Below are 16,463 nucleotides of genomic sequence, written 5' to 3' on the forward strand. Positions count from 1 at the left end.
AAGTGCATATAGCATGGGTAGTAGATGAGGATTTAGACATGTGAATGCCTGTAGGGATATGATCTTACTGGCATCTTGGAAATGTGGTGGGGTGGCTTCTATGACTGGAATGTTGGAATGGAAGGACATAGGCTGGTTAGGAAAGAACAGGCATGTGAGACCAGGAGGTGGTGGTGTTGCCCTCTCTGTCAATGACCAGCTGGAGTGCACGGAACTCTCCCTGGGGATAGATGAGGAGTCAGCCAAAAGCTTCTAGGTGAGGCTAAAGGGAGCACAGGGACAGGTGACACTATAGTGGGGATCTGCTACAGGCCACCTGTAAGAGCAGGAAGACCATGCGAATGGTCTTTATAGGCAGATGGGAGAAGTCTCATGTTCAGAAGGCCTGGGCACTTCAACTACCCCAATATCTGTTAAAGGGACAGCATAAGAGAGCATCAGCAATCCAGGAGGTTTCTGGAGTGTATGGATCATAGCTTCCTTCTCTAAATGGTAGAGGTTCCAACAAGGTGTCCCCATAATTGGAACTAGGTGGTCTTTCATGTCCCTTCCAACATAAACCTCTTTATGAGCATGGCAGCATGGCTCTGGACCAGTAAGCATGTTATTCTCTCAAATTTAGGCAAGCCCAGGTACTTCATATATAACCTAAATTTTCTACACAATCATGTTTCATTCTCAGTATCTCTCCTGCATCATTTTTCAAGTGTTGCCTTAACCCTCTCCTTTCTGTGAGATTTCTGTTAACCTTTTAACACCTTTTTTGAACATAAAATTTGAACAAGTGAAAGTTCTTAATCAAGCTGAAATCAGACAGCCAGAATTTTCTGAATTAATAGTTCTTCTAGTCTTGTCTTAATAAATGTTTGAATTTCTATATTATATTTTATCTGTGATGACTTTTTTAAGCGAAGTTTTATCAAACAAGCTGTAATGATATCAGCCATCCCAGCTGAAGAGCACAAAGAATTTATAAAATTTTGCCTCCCTTGTCCCCCAAAATTAATAAACAAGTTTATATTATAATGATATCATAATATCATAAGACCATAATGTTCTTAACTTCTTCAGTTTTTAACAGTGTAATAATATAATGGGAAACAATCAAAAATTTCCCAATCAATAATGAAGAAATTAAAAATTTTGATATGGTTTGTCTATTTTCTGCTGTGATCTTGTGAACTAACACAGAAATTGAGATAAGGAAAGTTAAGAAAAAGTTAACAAATAAAAAGGTTAATTTGGTACCAAAATGAGGCAGCAAAATGCTGAACCCAAGTTATCACATACAGGTGTATCTTAATTTAAGCCAAACTCTTATTCATTTGTCAGCAGTGGTTGTTGTCTTGACAGTAGAAAACATTGTGGTACTGCTGTCTGATTAATAACTTCCATTTGCAATTTGGGTGTTGCTGACTACAGTGGAATAATTTTCAAAGTGACTCCAATGCTGTATGACAAATGGATGGATTTCAGGAAGAGGCCTTGACAGTGCTGGCCATGGAGAAATGTTGTTTGTTTTGTCTCTGCTTGTTTTGCTACCTCTAAATTTCAGTTAAATTTTAATTCATTTTTCTTTATACTTTTATGTTTTCCAGGGCCTTATTACACACCTCTGCATAGTTCTTACATAAATATTTTTCTGTTGTCGCTACCATTTCAGCAGAAACTACTGAAGATAAGAAATGTTACATGGGGTTAAAAGCAATGTATTATGTTTATTGGCTTGTCTCCACCCCTTGTGGGAGGACATTGATATTCATCTTGAATTTCAGATTCTTATTGTTTTTCAAGAATAATCAGATGTTTCATCAGTTAACAAATAAGCTGTGGTCCTCAAGTTCTAATACCATAGTCTGTTTCTAGATTGAAAGATAAATACGTGTGCTGTAGGCTTCTTGGCTCTGATCACACACTGAAGTTTACTTTTTATAGAAGACACAAAAATTTTCTTAAAATGTTAGTTTAACTGGAGGAAAGAACACATCTATGTGATAAATTGATCAAATTTTTTTCATTATTCTGGTCTCTTTTTGGAGAAAGAAAAATAAAAATATTAAAGCATGATAAAATGATTATTTTTTTACCCAAACAACTGAAGTATTAACCATATGAGAGACAATAAATGCAATTCAGTATAACTAGGAAAATATTTGTACTTTTTTATGTTACTAATTTTGTGCTAGGGAGCAGGAAAGGCACTGATCAGTAGCAATAGGAGTAAGGACCTCAGCAGAGCACTGCCCATCAGCATTTTGCTTTTATTGTAGAAATTGGGAAATTCCTGCCCGTATCTCCAATAGCATCTGAATTTGCAGATAAATGTTCAATGCTGCACTGAAATTTATTTACTAGGCAGCTCTGAAAATCAAACAGTAGGATGTAGATTAAGTAAATACAAGTAGTCACCAGCATGTCCAAGTTAGAAGCTTGGGGCTCAACAATCCCATTACAACAAGTGTAAAGACAGAAGCTCTTTTAAGGCTGGTTTGCTACCTAGAAGTGCCTTTCCCTTTCTTTGTTGACCACAGAGGAAATTTTAGACAAGGCATCAAACTTTCAAATTTTGATGAAGGGTTCAAAGTTGGCCAGGAGGATGCCTGAAATAATTTTAGTATTGTTTCTCTATTTGATTTTCTGTTCAATAGAATTTAATTGCTGTATAACATCCTTTACTGTAAGAAACATTTCCTAATTGCTATTTTTTAGTATTCTTTCCTTGTGAATTAGTCCAGCTTTAAGTTACTTTCATGACAATACATGATACCATGTGGTTCTCAGCAAGTTTTGTGTTGAATATTTAGTACAACTGTGTTGACATTCTGCCAGGCTCTTGGTGAGAGCTGCTTGTAAGAAGTCTTGTAGTTGAATCTGATTCAGTTTAAGGCAGGTCACAAATCTCAGTCACAGTTCAGTAGATCACCCAGATTTTATTGTCTGAGTTAGCCTCGTTTATGGCTGGCTTCCAAAACTGTGTATTGGAGTATGAGTTCAGAAGAGGCAAACTAGGAAACATGAAGGACTGAGAAGGCACCATGCTGCTAACATGCAATCTCTACTTTGCTACTATTCCTCTGCTTCAGCTCTTGGCATTGTCCTTTGTGAATAACAACAAATTAAACCATTATAAAAATTGATATAATTGTTCAGAGGAACAAAGGTTCTCTGTCTATTCTGGAGTTTAGTGTATCTATCATCTCTGCCATCTTCTTAATCAAGAGAAGCAGCTGACAAGAAATGCGTTATGTGTTACCAGTAGGAAACCACAGATAGAAAAACTCAGCACTTTTCTTCACTTCAGAGAATACAAGTGACAAGCTCTGGATAAATTCCTTTTCCTTTTCATTTAAAAATATCTACCCATGGTGCCAGCCAATATTAAACAAGGCCTTTCCTGAAATCTGTTATCTTGTGAGAAATAACTTAGACCCACAGACAAGTAAATAGCAGATTTTGCAATATGCATATATCCATAGCAGTAGGATATACTCTATTTTGCAGAATGAAAGTTGAACTCTTAAAAAGCAAGTCTCAGTATTAACATTCTCAAGAGGGTATTGGTGTGTACTGCCAGCATATCTGATAAGCTGAATCTGCTCACTGAAATCTACTGTTAAATACAGTAATATTCCAAGTCAGTACATTCTGTAGAGTGTTTCAGTGTCTATTCTGTAGAAAACAATTTTTGACTGGAAAAATTTATGAGAAAGCATTTGGGCATGAAATACTAAAAGCATTTATTAATAGCATTAACATAAATTTTCTGAATGACATCAGCATAAATTGTTGTCTACATTTTTCTGAATGTCTTTAAAACACTGATTGCTCCCTCACTATAATATTAGTTTCATCACTCACTCTTCTTTAGAGTAAAACTTTTTAAACAATCTGCCAGAATTAGCTACAGCTTTTTTTTGTTGGTAAATTTGGTGCTGTTTTTCATTAGTCCTTATATATATTGATTAGACTGGAAATTTATAGCATGTGTTTCTCAAACAAGTGTTTCAGAAAAATGTCTGTTTCTTAAAGGTTTTTACAAATTGTTTCATAAAAGACCATGAAATATAATAGCAATGAAGAAGGTCATAACACTTGTTCTACTATTCCTGGATGCATAGTAAATCTTATTCTCCTTTTGACATGCCTTCCCATTCTGGTCTTTTTTTGTGCAATAACCTTTTATCATTTTAAGTATATGTTAACTTATATCCTTCAAGAAACTACAATATTTGTTACACTGAATTTTTATTATATTTTAGTGACTGTTTTTTCTTCTTTATTTTCATATTGGAGCTTGATTTTTTTTGTCTCGTCTCATCCTTCCTAGGCCAATCTGTGTGCTGTTTTGGTCTTCTTAATTAGTGGATTACATTTCTTAGTTCAGCCGCAGCCAAACAAGGTTTTTCTTGTTCTTTAGAATGTAAACTTATTTCTTCTCTAAGTTTTACCCCTTTTCATGCCTGAGTTATTAGCTGACATGTTCATTTTCCAGACCAGCTTTTAAAATTTGTTTTCCTACCTTTAATTTATAAATGATAGAATCAATTATTTATACTTTATTTCCCTAGTGACGCCCAGGCAGGATATGTGATTGTCCTCAGATAAGTCATGCCACGAGGAAAGCTCTCTTGGGCAGGTGACACCAGTTAGCCCAGCTAGTTTCTAACCTCCCTTGAGCCCTGACATGTCTAAGGCCAGCCAGAAACTGCCTATGTGTTGTTTCCATGGGTGAATGAAACTGATGCATTGTGCACGCCCTGTGTAAGAGCCTTCCTTCCACATCAGCCTAGCATCAGTCATTTCACAAGGGTGTAATAATCATGTTGGCATTCATACAATCTGGCTGAAATCTGAGTGGTGTCCACACTGTATTACAGAACCTGTCCAGCTTTTCCAGGCAGACCTCCATACACAAGAATACTTCTGCATTCTGAAGTGCAAGCGGTAGATTTGTGTCCTTTGCTTTGTTACTAATAATGTCTCATACCTGTTCATTTTTTAACTAAAGAGCTAGTTTTATAAGTAGATGGCACACTGTCTTCTAGACTCTAATTAAAACTTTTTTTTGGTCCTTAGGTATAGTGACTAGTCTTCTGAGATGAGCTCTTAATTAATACACAGAGATCCTGAAAGTCCCACCTCTCTACAGTAATGATTGACATCCAAGGATACAAAAATTGCACTAATTGAGCTTTCCATTTATACACTTTTCTGCAGCCAACTCATCAGAAAAGGTAGGAGAACAGTTGAGCATAAGAACAGTTATTTTTCAGCCGTCTATATTCTCCTGAGGGTGGGGAGGGGGGGGAAATCTTGCAGAACTATGGAACCTTTTTAACTATAGAAGTAATTTCTTCAGATTTCAGATGTAAGAATTGTTTTACTATGAAAATTAGATTGTTAGTTCAGTGGTGTTCAGTTGAATAATGCCAAAGTATTCAATATTAAAAAAATCAGGAATACCTTACAAGTCAGTGGGCAATGCTTTGCATCACAAAAAATGTTGCATAGCAATATATGCTTTCTGAACAGAAGTCGTGTTGTATTAAACTGAGATCTTTCAATGGGTAAGTAGTGGATTATCTGGAAATGTTCTGTTAATTTTGACCCACAGTCAGTATCACACATTTTTTAACATTTATAAATTGATTATTTCTTTCTAGGATTCCATTTAGTACTTCAATAATAAACTTTGTGATTAATTAAACTCCATATTTTTCTGGAGTCAGTCAAGTCATTGAGTAAAGTGCAGTATTCTCATCTGAGCTGAAGTCCAGAAAAAGGTACTAATAAGAACGTGGTAGATGGAGAGGAATAAAGGGCACTGGAATGTATCAGGGAGATATTTGGCAGGACAATTGCATTGCAAATGGTATATAGGAGGTAAAAGAAGCAGCCAAGGGGAAAAAATGGAAAGGGGGCCGAACATATGCCTACAAAAAGATTTATCTGTGTTCTAAAAAGTGATATCGGGTATAATAAGAAGATATTCGGTCTCAGAAAACTTTTCTGACCCTTTTTTTTACTGCATAGCTTAGAACACTTTAGCTTATTTATTCCTTACACATACTTTTAATTTCTGGTGACTTATAACAAATGTCAGTGAAAATGAAGCTCATGAAATAGGCATCAAACTTTCATGAAAGAAATCCGTTCCATTCCAGTGTTTATATTTTACATTTACCTGGTATCTCTGCTCTTTTCTAGAAATGGGAAAGTATTCAAATCGTGGGGGGGAAAAATTGAACATATTTCAGAATCTTTTAGGATTCTAAAAAGGAATTTAATTGGAGGGGTGAGGCTTGAGGGCTAGAGGAATTACACTTTCTTGGAGAATATCCGTACTGGAGAGGATTAAAGTATAAATGCTTATTGACATATGCTTAAAACTGGAATAGAAACATATCTAGCTTCATCTAGATGAAGAGATCAGTGGGAAAAATGTAAACACACATATGTGGGCATCAGGCTCTCTTTAACTTCTGAGATGTTTCACTCCTCAATGGCAGCATAAAGGCTATAGAAAAAGGGATTTAAAAGAAATCTGAAGCAAATAAGGGAGGTCTGGAGAGAGAGCCATCCCGTCAAAGCAGTACAACAATTTTGCAACAACCTCTTTGTGTTCAACAAGGTTTTGAAACTGTGTATTTTCTGTGCAAGATTACAGAAGGAAGCAAACTGGTAATATGGGTGCAGAATGTCTTAAGAGTCCAGGCCTTTTTATTTCTTCCAATAAAAATATAAAGACAAAAAGAAACTTTAAATTTAGAGTTAAGAGTACAGAGATATAAATGGAGGCTAGAGAAAAAAAGTGGGAAATACTGAATTATTAGAAAAGTGGCTATTCTAAATGCTCTTCATATCTTGAATAGCTTCATACTCTTATGATTAGTGCAAAACTATTAGTAGATCTTCTATGGGAATATTAGTTTCATCTTCTTTGTGAAATAACTTTGTCCAAAGCAACTCATTGCAAATTTTTATATTTGCCTATAATTTACAATGTTGCTGTTATTTCCCTATTGCATGAACAGTGGCAAAACATCTAGGTTTTAAGTAAATTTTTCTCTTAATTGCTGGACACGCAGTTAAACTTTCTCAAAGTAGCCAAATTAGAGTATGTGTTGTTTCTAGCCTAATTTGGCTGCTTTGAGAAAGATGAATTGTTTAAAACATTTTGGTAGAACCAAAACATGTTTTTACATGTTAAGGAGAACAAGGATGCTTTTGTACAACATAATACAGCCATTAGCATGTCAAGGTCTAACTTCATTATCACCCCATCAGAATTTATGTATTTTTATACCTATGAAATGGTAAAAGCTCAGTGTAAGTTTACTAGACTGTGTATGTGTAGAAATAGCTATTAACAGGAAACATATGCATACATTCAGAGTGTTGGCAGTGGTTTTAAACTATTTAAAATGTATTTTGTGCTAATTCAAAATAATAGTTCTAGCTATAACAGGAGCTTTAGAGATCATAGCAAATGTCAGATCAACTGAGGCCAATGTATGCCTTTTGCTTTTGGTAATCAATTAGACATTAATGATAGGTACTTCATTTTGAATAGCTGCAACAATAAATTATTCTCAGGGTAACATGGTGGAGCCTAGTCTCCTTTGGCTTTTGGAACCAGTAAAATAACAGAACATCAGTCAAGTTAATAAAGTGTGCCCTTATTACACATTCTGCATCTGTACATAAACTGCCAGCATATGATCAAAGACTGCAGCTGTTTCAGTTATATCACAGTCACATCATAGACATTTTATAGTTATAGCAGAGAGAGTTCCAGGGACAGCCCAGTCACCTTGAAGACATACAGAGTTCAGTGGAACCTCATTAAAATGCACCTTGATATTATATGGAACTGGTAGGACATCTATTAGGTATGGTATATAAAATTTCCAAGCTAAAATTGTTTTGTATGCATGTTTTATGCATTGCCTACATGTCTTCTCAACAAATCCATGCTTTTGTTCACACAAAACTTCAGAGTTCCATGTTTGCATATTTCAGTTTTGAACTGGTAGCTGCCAAAATAAAGGATTATTCATAGCCAAATGGCTGTGTTGTATTGCACACTTTCAGGCCATGTGAGGGCATTAATAAAATATGTAATATTAATTAAAATATTTTGAATGCAAACTGGAATATTAAAATGTGTTTTCACAGCTGTTGACATATTTTTCCATTTCATCTCATGGAATAATGTTTTGCTTAAGCCAATGAGTTTTGTCACTGACTTTTTAGAAAAGTAGAATTTCACCTAGTCAATTTTTAGTTATAAGCAGATGTGTTTTAATAACAGCAGATTACCTTTTCTATATTACCAAGTTTCAGTCTGAGAAACACCAGGAGGGAGAGATCTTAGTAAGAAAGTGATTTCAAAGGGTTATTTCTGAAAAATATGTTTTAAGAATTACATAATCTTCAACACAGAGTAGCTAACTGCTGTATTGCAACAAAATTAAACTGGCAGCTTCCTTGTCTGGAATTTTAAAGACACTGTAAAACCTCAGTCTCATTGTTATTTTAGTACCACATTAGAACTCACTGAAATAGTATAACTTTATCATTTAGGTAGCTAAGCTCAGCATTAAAATATAGGCAGCCGCCTAGTCTGAGGCTTGAATCTTATAGTTTTACATAATTCTGCAGGATTTAATTCCCAAAGCAAAATGAAGGGGAAAAAAAGTACCCAAATGTATTCAAGCAATAGTTCTGATAAAAAAGACACCTTTGTGTTAGTAGCTATTCTTCCTAAACCTATTCACACTTTTCAGATAAAAGAAACATCTGTGGATTTGTTCTGATAACTCTTGGTGCCTGTACAAAGAAAAAAAAAAAAAGAGAATGGTTTGTAAAACTAAAATAAGTTAGGTGGAATAATAATCTATTATGGTAACAGTCAAATTGCTTGTCATGTCATGAAGGGTTATGCTTTAATTAAGCAATAAGGCATGACAGGGTGTGAATTACAATGTAATAATTCTTGTCTAGTGTATTGTTAGGCAAGAGGCCAAAGGTCTAGTGCCACTGAATGCTGCAGGAATGACTTATTATGCTGTAATTTGAACAATTCAGTATCATGTTGCAATAACTGTAAAATATTACATTTGAAATTTAAAAATACATATTATAATTTTTCTATACCTAGTTGTTCCTCCAGTAAACTATTTAGTTGCCAAGGCTATCACCGAAAAGAGACATTTTCTATTTAATATATTATGTTTACATTTATATTGCAAATAAAATTTGAACACAGTTGTTTCTCAGAGATTTGAAAGATGCTATTCTGATACCATTTCTTTTTAAAATTACCAGAAGATATACAGTCCTGAGGAACAAATGCGCCCTAAATTCTTACTTTGAGTTGTAGTCTAGTTCTGTCAATGAAAAGAAAGGGCTTTGTGAAATTACTCTTACCTAGGAGCCTTGCATTTAGTGTAGGCTTTGTTATCACCTTTGCTTCTTGAAATCGTATTTTTGCTTCTTCCCATTATTCCTTACTGACAACTTTTCAGAGGACACATCATTTATAGAGCCCTCCAAATTCATCTTTGGGACAAGTGCTTTTTAAAAATTGTATTTTCTTTTATTCTTTTCCCCCATCTTAAAAGCAAAGTCAATAAGAAGACAAAAATACAGGATTGTGAGAGAGCTCCCGCTGTATTCCTCTGCTACAAAGCACAAAATTAGGCATACTGTAAGTAGTTGGAAGTGTTTAAAAAAGTGATAAGCATTGATACTTTTCTGCATTTTCATTGGTTATATGATGTAGGTAGAAAGCCCCATGTAGCCAGATTTTGCAATGCATAATATTTCCTGCTACTAAGAAATGATACCTTATGGACCATGTTGTAAAGTTATTTCACAGTTTACATGTCTGACTGGAAAAAGTTCAGCAGGTTTCATGCTTTAATTGAGGGGTGTTAGAAGCCTCATCCATTCATACATTTATTTGTTTGTAGTTGAGTAACATCAGTCATGTTAATGGTATCCAAAAAATCCCAAAACTATTTCTTCACACTTGTTAGATTCTATAGAAGTGAACTAAAATATAGGAGCTTTTCTCATTCTTTTGCATTGCTTTTGTGGCAGTAATGTAAATCAATACAGCTTCCAGATGTCACAGGTCTGCTGTACAGTATCACTCCAATCTGAATCTCCCTGTGTGTTCTGCTTTTTTTTTTCCTTTTTTCCAGTTGCATTTTCATGTTCAATCTGAGGCTGACTGTTGCCTGATGCACTATTGAAAATCAGATACAGGAGCAATCTGCAAGTTGTAAGATTGATTCCTTAGTTGATTGAAGTTTGTTGTCCTTAAGTAAAACCAGAATTTTCCAGTTGAATTAATCACATTACAATTAATATACTTCCTTTCAGTTTTGCAATATTTCCTACGGTAATACTTGCCAACCATGTTTAATGCTCCATTTTTTTTACTATAATTTTTTTTTAGCTTCTGTACTGTAGAGTGGATGTAGCAGTAGTAATAGATCTCATGTAAGAAAAGGGTGGGTGTTTCAGTTAGTACATGAACAAAGAGACAATTTTTTTCCATAACACTTGAATTGCAAGCAAATTTGCCTTCAAAGGATTCTTTGTACACTAAGTAAATCTGTCACTATGACAGAGTTTACAGAAAGAAACAACTGGTTTAATTTTCTCAACAGTTAAGTAGCTTCCTATTTTTCTTAAGTACAATTCATAAAAAATAAAGTGTTTCATTTCTGATGTGCCTTACCCCAGACAGTCAAGGCATTTGCTTCTGGTTTCATAGTTATTAAGAGGCTATTTCTACTTGTTAGCTTTGAGCAGTTTTCTTTAATTTTAGACTGCAGTCTAGATAAGGATTGACAGTGGTTATTTATCACTAAAATAGTTTTAAAGCTTGTAAGTCATATAAACTGATGTTTTGAGTTACCTTCTCCATTTTTTAGTACACACATCTATATAAATACTGCGTAATTTTAGAAGAAAAATAAAGCAGCAACAAAGATGTTCAGGGCAAAGAATAATAAACTGCAATTTCAAACTCCTATTTTCAAAATAGTCATGCTTCTGAGATTTGATTAGCAATGACATATTATTATGACAAAAGAAGAAAAAGGATTTAGAAATGGAAACTAAAAATAGTTGTGTAGTAATTTAATAACCTGGCAGATTTTATTCCATCTGTTAGGAAGAGTTTGAAAGCCATTTCCTGCTGCCATTCACACTGCTGAGGCTTCAGAGTTCAGAGATGGAATCAAATACCTGATGTGAAAATCTGCTATTATAATTCATATCCAAAGATTCATATCAATATCTTTGCCTACAATATTTTTTAGGTTTATTTATAAAAAGAAAACGTGGATCTGAAGGTTTAGGATTATTATTTATCTTTCTTATTGTCAATGCCACACCTCGAGGCAGAAAAAGTACCACAAACATTTAGTCCTTTCAAATTATGAAAATTGTGGCAACTACTCTGTTTGACTGGACAATTCAAGAAACCAGATTTCTCGCATAGGTGGCCCAGGATTCAAATTTCTTGAACTTACTTTAAGGGTGAAAGTGCTGTGCAGAAAGAAAGTACAGTGCTGTATTGACCTGTCCTTTATTGTCATTCAGAACGGATAAGCAAATTGGGCAAAGAGAACATCAGTCAAATTGGTGGACAGAAGGTATGAAGGAGAACATGTGTAGTGTAAACCTGTGGTTGATGAACTGGCATTGCAACAAACCATAAATAAGTGCAGGCATGCAGAGTTTTTTGCTGATGAGTTAGCTGCAGCAACCCACATTTATCTGTATACAGCTGGATAGATGCTATAATTTATTTCTAAGTGATACTTCAAAGACATTTGATGGATGTAAGAAAGCATAAATTACTTTTTGTCTTTAATTATGGAAAATCTGTAAGACTCACAGAGACTGATGGTACTGTTAATCTAATTGACACTATCAGACTGGGGGAGTGAGAACCTAGATTAGAATTGTACATGGGCTAGTGGCACAAGCTGCTGTAAGCACTATAAACTCATTTTACACAGGAAAGGGTTTTTTCATTTGGTCATTCAGGAAAAAAATCAAGGGAACACTGAAACTTCACTGGCAACTGGAATTCAGTTTTTGGGGCTTTTTGCTAAGGTGGCCAGAAATAAGTGTGTTTGTATTTGAAAAAAAGTAAAAATAATTTACTTGCCTCTTAGATAGAGTTTTCATGAAAAATTTAAAAAACCCTTATGTAATGCACTTTCCACCCATTTACACATTCTCGTGCTTTTTGCAAGTTTTAAAATGCTCTGTCACAAGATTATGTTTTATTTCACCTGAAATCACTAGTTAGAAATGGAAATGAAACTCGTTTAAATCACAATAAAAAGGAGTACTGACAAGTCTACCTGACAGTGAGGGGCTTTTTTTGTTTGTCTTTTAGAAAGTTTCATCCCTAGTTTGTAGGAACCTTTACAGATGTATGATGAAAGCAGCATAAATATTTATGCTGATTCTGCAGGATGTACACTTGCTCATATATTTTCAGAACTGGGCTAAAGCAGGGATGTAAGGGTATAAATCCTTGTGCTAGATTATTGATCCACCAAGGTATCTGCTCTGTCAGGTTATACTCGTTTCCTGCCCAGTCTCTGCAAAACAAATGTGATATTTACAAATGCATGTCAATTGAAATAACACCTGTGTTAATGATGTTCACAAGCATAAGAACATCCCATTGTAAAGACTCACACTAGCATCATTTATCAGGCCTAAGATTAACCGGATGGAGTACCTAGAGGTTCATAATATTAGATTACCTTGCGAAAGCCAAACTCACAATGAGTTAATATGTTTTCTGATTGAAATAATTTTCTTTTGTACCAGTAAATAAACCTTGGATTTAATAACACCAGCTCAAGCAAAAAGATTTGTTGATGTGCAAAATGTGATTGTTGTGTGTTACCTGGGCTTCTGGATAACTAGCTGTAAGCAAAAGGACCAGGAGAGTTCTTAGCGCCATGCTCTAAGCAACTGAGCTAGTCTCACTTGGGGACCCATGTGCCATTCAGGCTTTAAGTATAAATAATATGGATTGCAGTCTCATAAAGTACATTCTTAAAACTAGCATGAAGATACAGTTTTCCATATGGAACAGCAATGAAACAGTTTCCTTAGATCAGGCATATTTGAAGTTTTAATTAATTAATGCTGATTTGTGTGAGGAAAACTTAAGTTTAACTCTTCCTTTGTACAAAGCTTATTCTAAGCATTCCTCCCCTTGCCATTTGACTCAGTGTTAACATTTGGACAGGTATACCTTGTGATACATTTACCTTCCTTTGTGGCTTTATTTGGGCATAAAAAATCAATCCCAAATGTGACTCTTTTGCATATGTGTCCACATTCTAACAATGATTGCTAGAAAGAAATATTAATAAATTGAGAATTTGAATACCTGGAAAATCCGTTTAAAAAGTAATCTCGAAGTAAAATAAGTAATTTCATATTCCTAATGATGCAAAAGATATGAAAATTAAAAAATTATCTCAAGCATTGCATTAGTATTATTTATCTAATCGTTCTATTTCCTTTCAGTTGTGTGTTAGAAGATTGATCGACTCAGACCAGATTTTAGCCTTTCCATTTATAAGGCAAGGATTTTTTAGATCTGTAACTGTGTGCTGCACACCCCAAGGTGGCTTGAACAGCCAATAGGAGTAATAGGGGTGATTAAACCTTGTCACAGGGGGTTAGATGTGGTGCTTTCTTCCTACATGACAGGCTGTGACAGTCAAACAGCACTGAAGCAGAACAAACGACAGTGGCAGTTTGCTGCAAGCAGTGCTACTGTCACAACTCCCACTAGAAAGCTAAATGCTAGGTATTCAGCTCAGGGAAGTTTCAAATAGACCATGCAAATTCTGGTTTCAAAAATTTCCCTGCAAATCAGTAGTGACATGCATTAACTGCAGAGTGATTGTGTTACTGCGTGAGTGATTGTCCACTGTCGGACGCTGGCCATGATCATAGCTTATGAGTGACACCGTTGATCCATTTACATTTGTGCTTAGCTGTTCCTGTTATGGGAAATCTGCCTTCATTTGAGAGAGCTGGCGTACTAATGTAATTAGAATGAAGGTTATCATCACTCTTTAATGATTGCACGTGTTTGTCCCTCTGAGTAACTGTGTAATGGATGCTACAAACACCATGCACCTGACTGAACCAAGGATAAAATCGTGTATTCAAACATCTAAGCTTTCATTCCTGAGTAAAAAGGACTGACTTTATGAAGACTACAGAAGAATAACTTTGAATTTTTAAGGTTCCTTATATCGCAAAAGTTAACCAAGAAAATGCACCCCAAATTCAGTTTTTTCAAGCATAGCATTCAAGGCTTTTGTAGCAAAACAGGAGAGGAAGATTTTACACGAAAAGGAAGCTAAAGATCTTAGTAGTCTGCATAGGAGAGAGGAATAGTTTGTTTCTCATTTTAAGCTGAATTAAGATAGTATTCCAAACCCAGAAGAGTAGTAGTGTGTGCCTTCATTTATATGTATTCAATTCTTTAAAGATAGGTAGAAGGGGTTTGGGGAAAGTTCAAGAAAACCTCTACAAAATCAATAGCAAGATAATATAGGTAAGAATATTTTTATTATTTCAAGATATATCTTTTCTGAATGAAGATTTTTTTATGCTTAGATTTCTTACTGCTCTCACAGAAATGAAGTAGTTTTGAATAAATTCTTGTTTAAAATTTTCAAGTTATTGTTTGTTGCTCTTAGTTATAAGATTAGATGAAATTTTCTCACTTTAATTGAAGGTTACAGCAGTCTAGTCGATGTTGGACTGAAAATGTCCCTTCTAAAAGGACTAAACCCCTCCTTTTGTACTTGTTTATTTAAAATTAACCCCAAATTTTGCCATTTTATTCAGACAATGTTTTAGTTTTAGAATATATTTTACTAATCTTTTCTAAAAAGATGGTTAGCAATTAGTTTTTCAACATTTCTTTTTCAGCATTCTTTTTTTTTTTATTTGTTATAGCTGTAGATATTAAACAAGTAAAGCTTTACATGTGTTTTCTCATTTTCTCATAAATTCATGTCCTGATTGCCCAAACCTAGCATCTTTTTTACTTTTAAAATAAATGAAAATAAGTCCTATTTTATTAAGGGAAGAATTGCCAAAGCTTATCTTCGATTTGGTCATGTGCACTGATTCTTCAGTGAGCTACCCTTGCACTGACAGACATCTTGCTTCTTGGAACTCTTGAGCTCTACTTCTCTGCTTTACCCGAAGCAATAACAGCTGTGATAACATTTCCTGGTTGAAATACTGGTATGACACTCCTTTCTTTCATTACAGGTCAGCTCTTTCACTCTATTCTCTCTCCAGCAAACTGTATCAGATTTTTCACTGAAGAGATCCATTCTGAAACACAAGTTCAGTCTCTCTGACATACCTGTCCTTTCCTTAGCCCTTTTATGCCCTTGTTTCTGATAGGATTTGAGACGTGCTGGGAGGGAAGGATTTGTAGGCAAAAATGCCTGAGAAACTATATAGGGAGCATTGTTTCCATCTGGTGAACATTGTGTGGTTCGCCAGAGAAAAAATCATATCCATCTGTCTTTTCTGGGTATGTAGGAAGAGATTGCTCTCTAATAAATATTATCAGTGTTCTGGACAGCAGCGGGAGTGGTTATGAGATGAAGCAAGACTTTCACCATGCAGTAGTAAATTAGGAGTTTCCTTTTGGAACACCTTTTCAGCTGCTGGTGTCTTTTTTTTCAGCACTTCTCTCCCCAGATTTTTGCAGATCCTCAAAGGGTTGGCTGGGAGATTTCATAATACAGTAAATATGTGTTGCTGAGCTAGGATTTCAGCCTTGTAAATCAGGACAGGAGCTAACAAGATAGAAAGATGATAATGGCTGCCTCAAAAGTTGCCAGTTTTAACTCAAATTGGAAAAAAAAAAAACCAACCTCAGCAATGTTAATTTGTGTCCTTTATAATTTCTGCCCATGAAATTATTTATTATTTATATTTTATATTTATATTTTTATTTATTTATATTATTTATTTATTATTATTTACTATAACAAAGATTTATTATTAGGATTTGAGAGTCACCCCTAAAAAAAAGACATAAGCACTCAGTTAAAGAAGCTTCTTCTATTCAAATACCAATCCAGAGTATTTTCTCAAAGAAGTATGATTTCTTTAAAAAGATGCCATTTTAAAGGAAAAAAAAAAAAAGCTAGAGGAGATGATGCCAATATCAATATGAAATGGTTTTTAATTAGTGAAATTGGGTTAATAAAATTGACAGCAGCTGAGTAGAGAGTAATCATGTTCAGAAAGCTACTCAGTGGTTTGTTTAAAATAAGTCATTAAAGTCATGATTTAGTTGTTCTGTCTTGCTTACCCACCACATGAGCAGTTAATACAAAACATTCCATTTTACTGTTATG

The 16,463-nt window shown here is 34.7% G+C and overlaps 1 long non-coding RNA gene across 2 annotated transcripts in view; it reads left to right on the plus strand.

Moving 5' to 3' along the window:
* LOC146438272 (uncharacterized) overlaps nt 1–12,823 on the plus strand; it is a 120,027-nt gene extending 107,204 nt beyond the window's left edge. For both annotated transcript variants that reach the window (XR_014852052.1, XR_014852051.1), the window contains exons 2-3: nt 5,077–5,234; nt 11,623–12,823. This is a non-coding gene — a long non-coding RNA (uncharacterized LOC146438272). The remainder of the gene's footprint in view (nt 1–5,076; nt 5,235–11,622) is intronic.
* Nucleotides 12,824–16,463: the final 3,640 nt, after the last annotated feature.

Source organism: Lichenostomus cassidix, chromosome 4, assembly GCF_008360975.1.
Source record: "Lichenostomus cassidix isolate B80296 chromosome 4, HeHo_3.0, whole genome shotgun sequence".
Lineage (NCBI taxonomy): Eukaryota > Metazoa > Chordata > Aves > Passeriformes > Meliphagidae > Lichenostomus > Lichenostomus cassidix.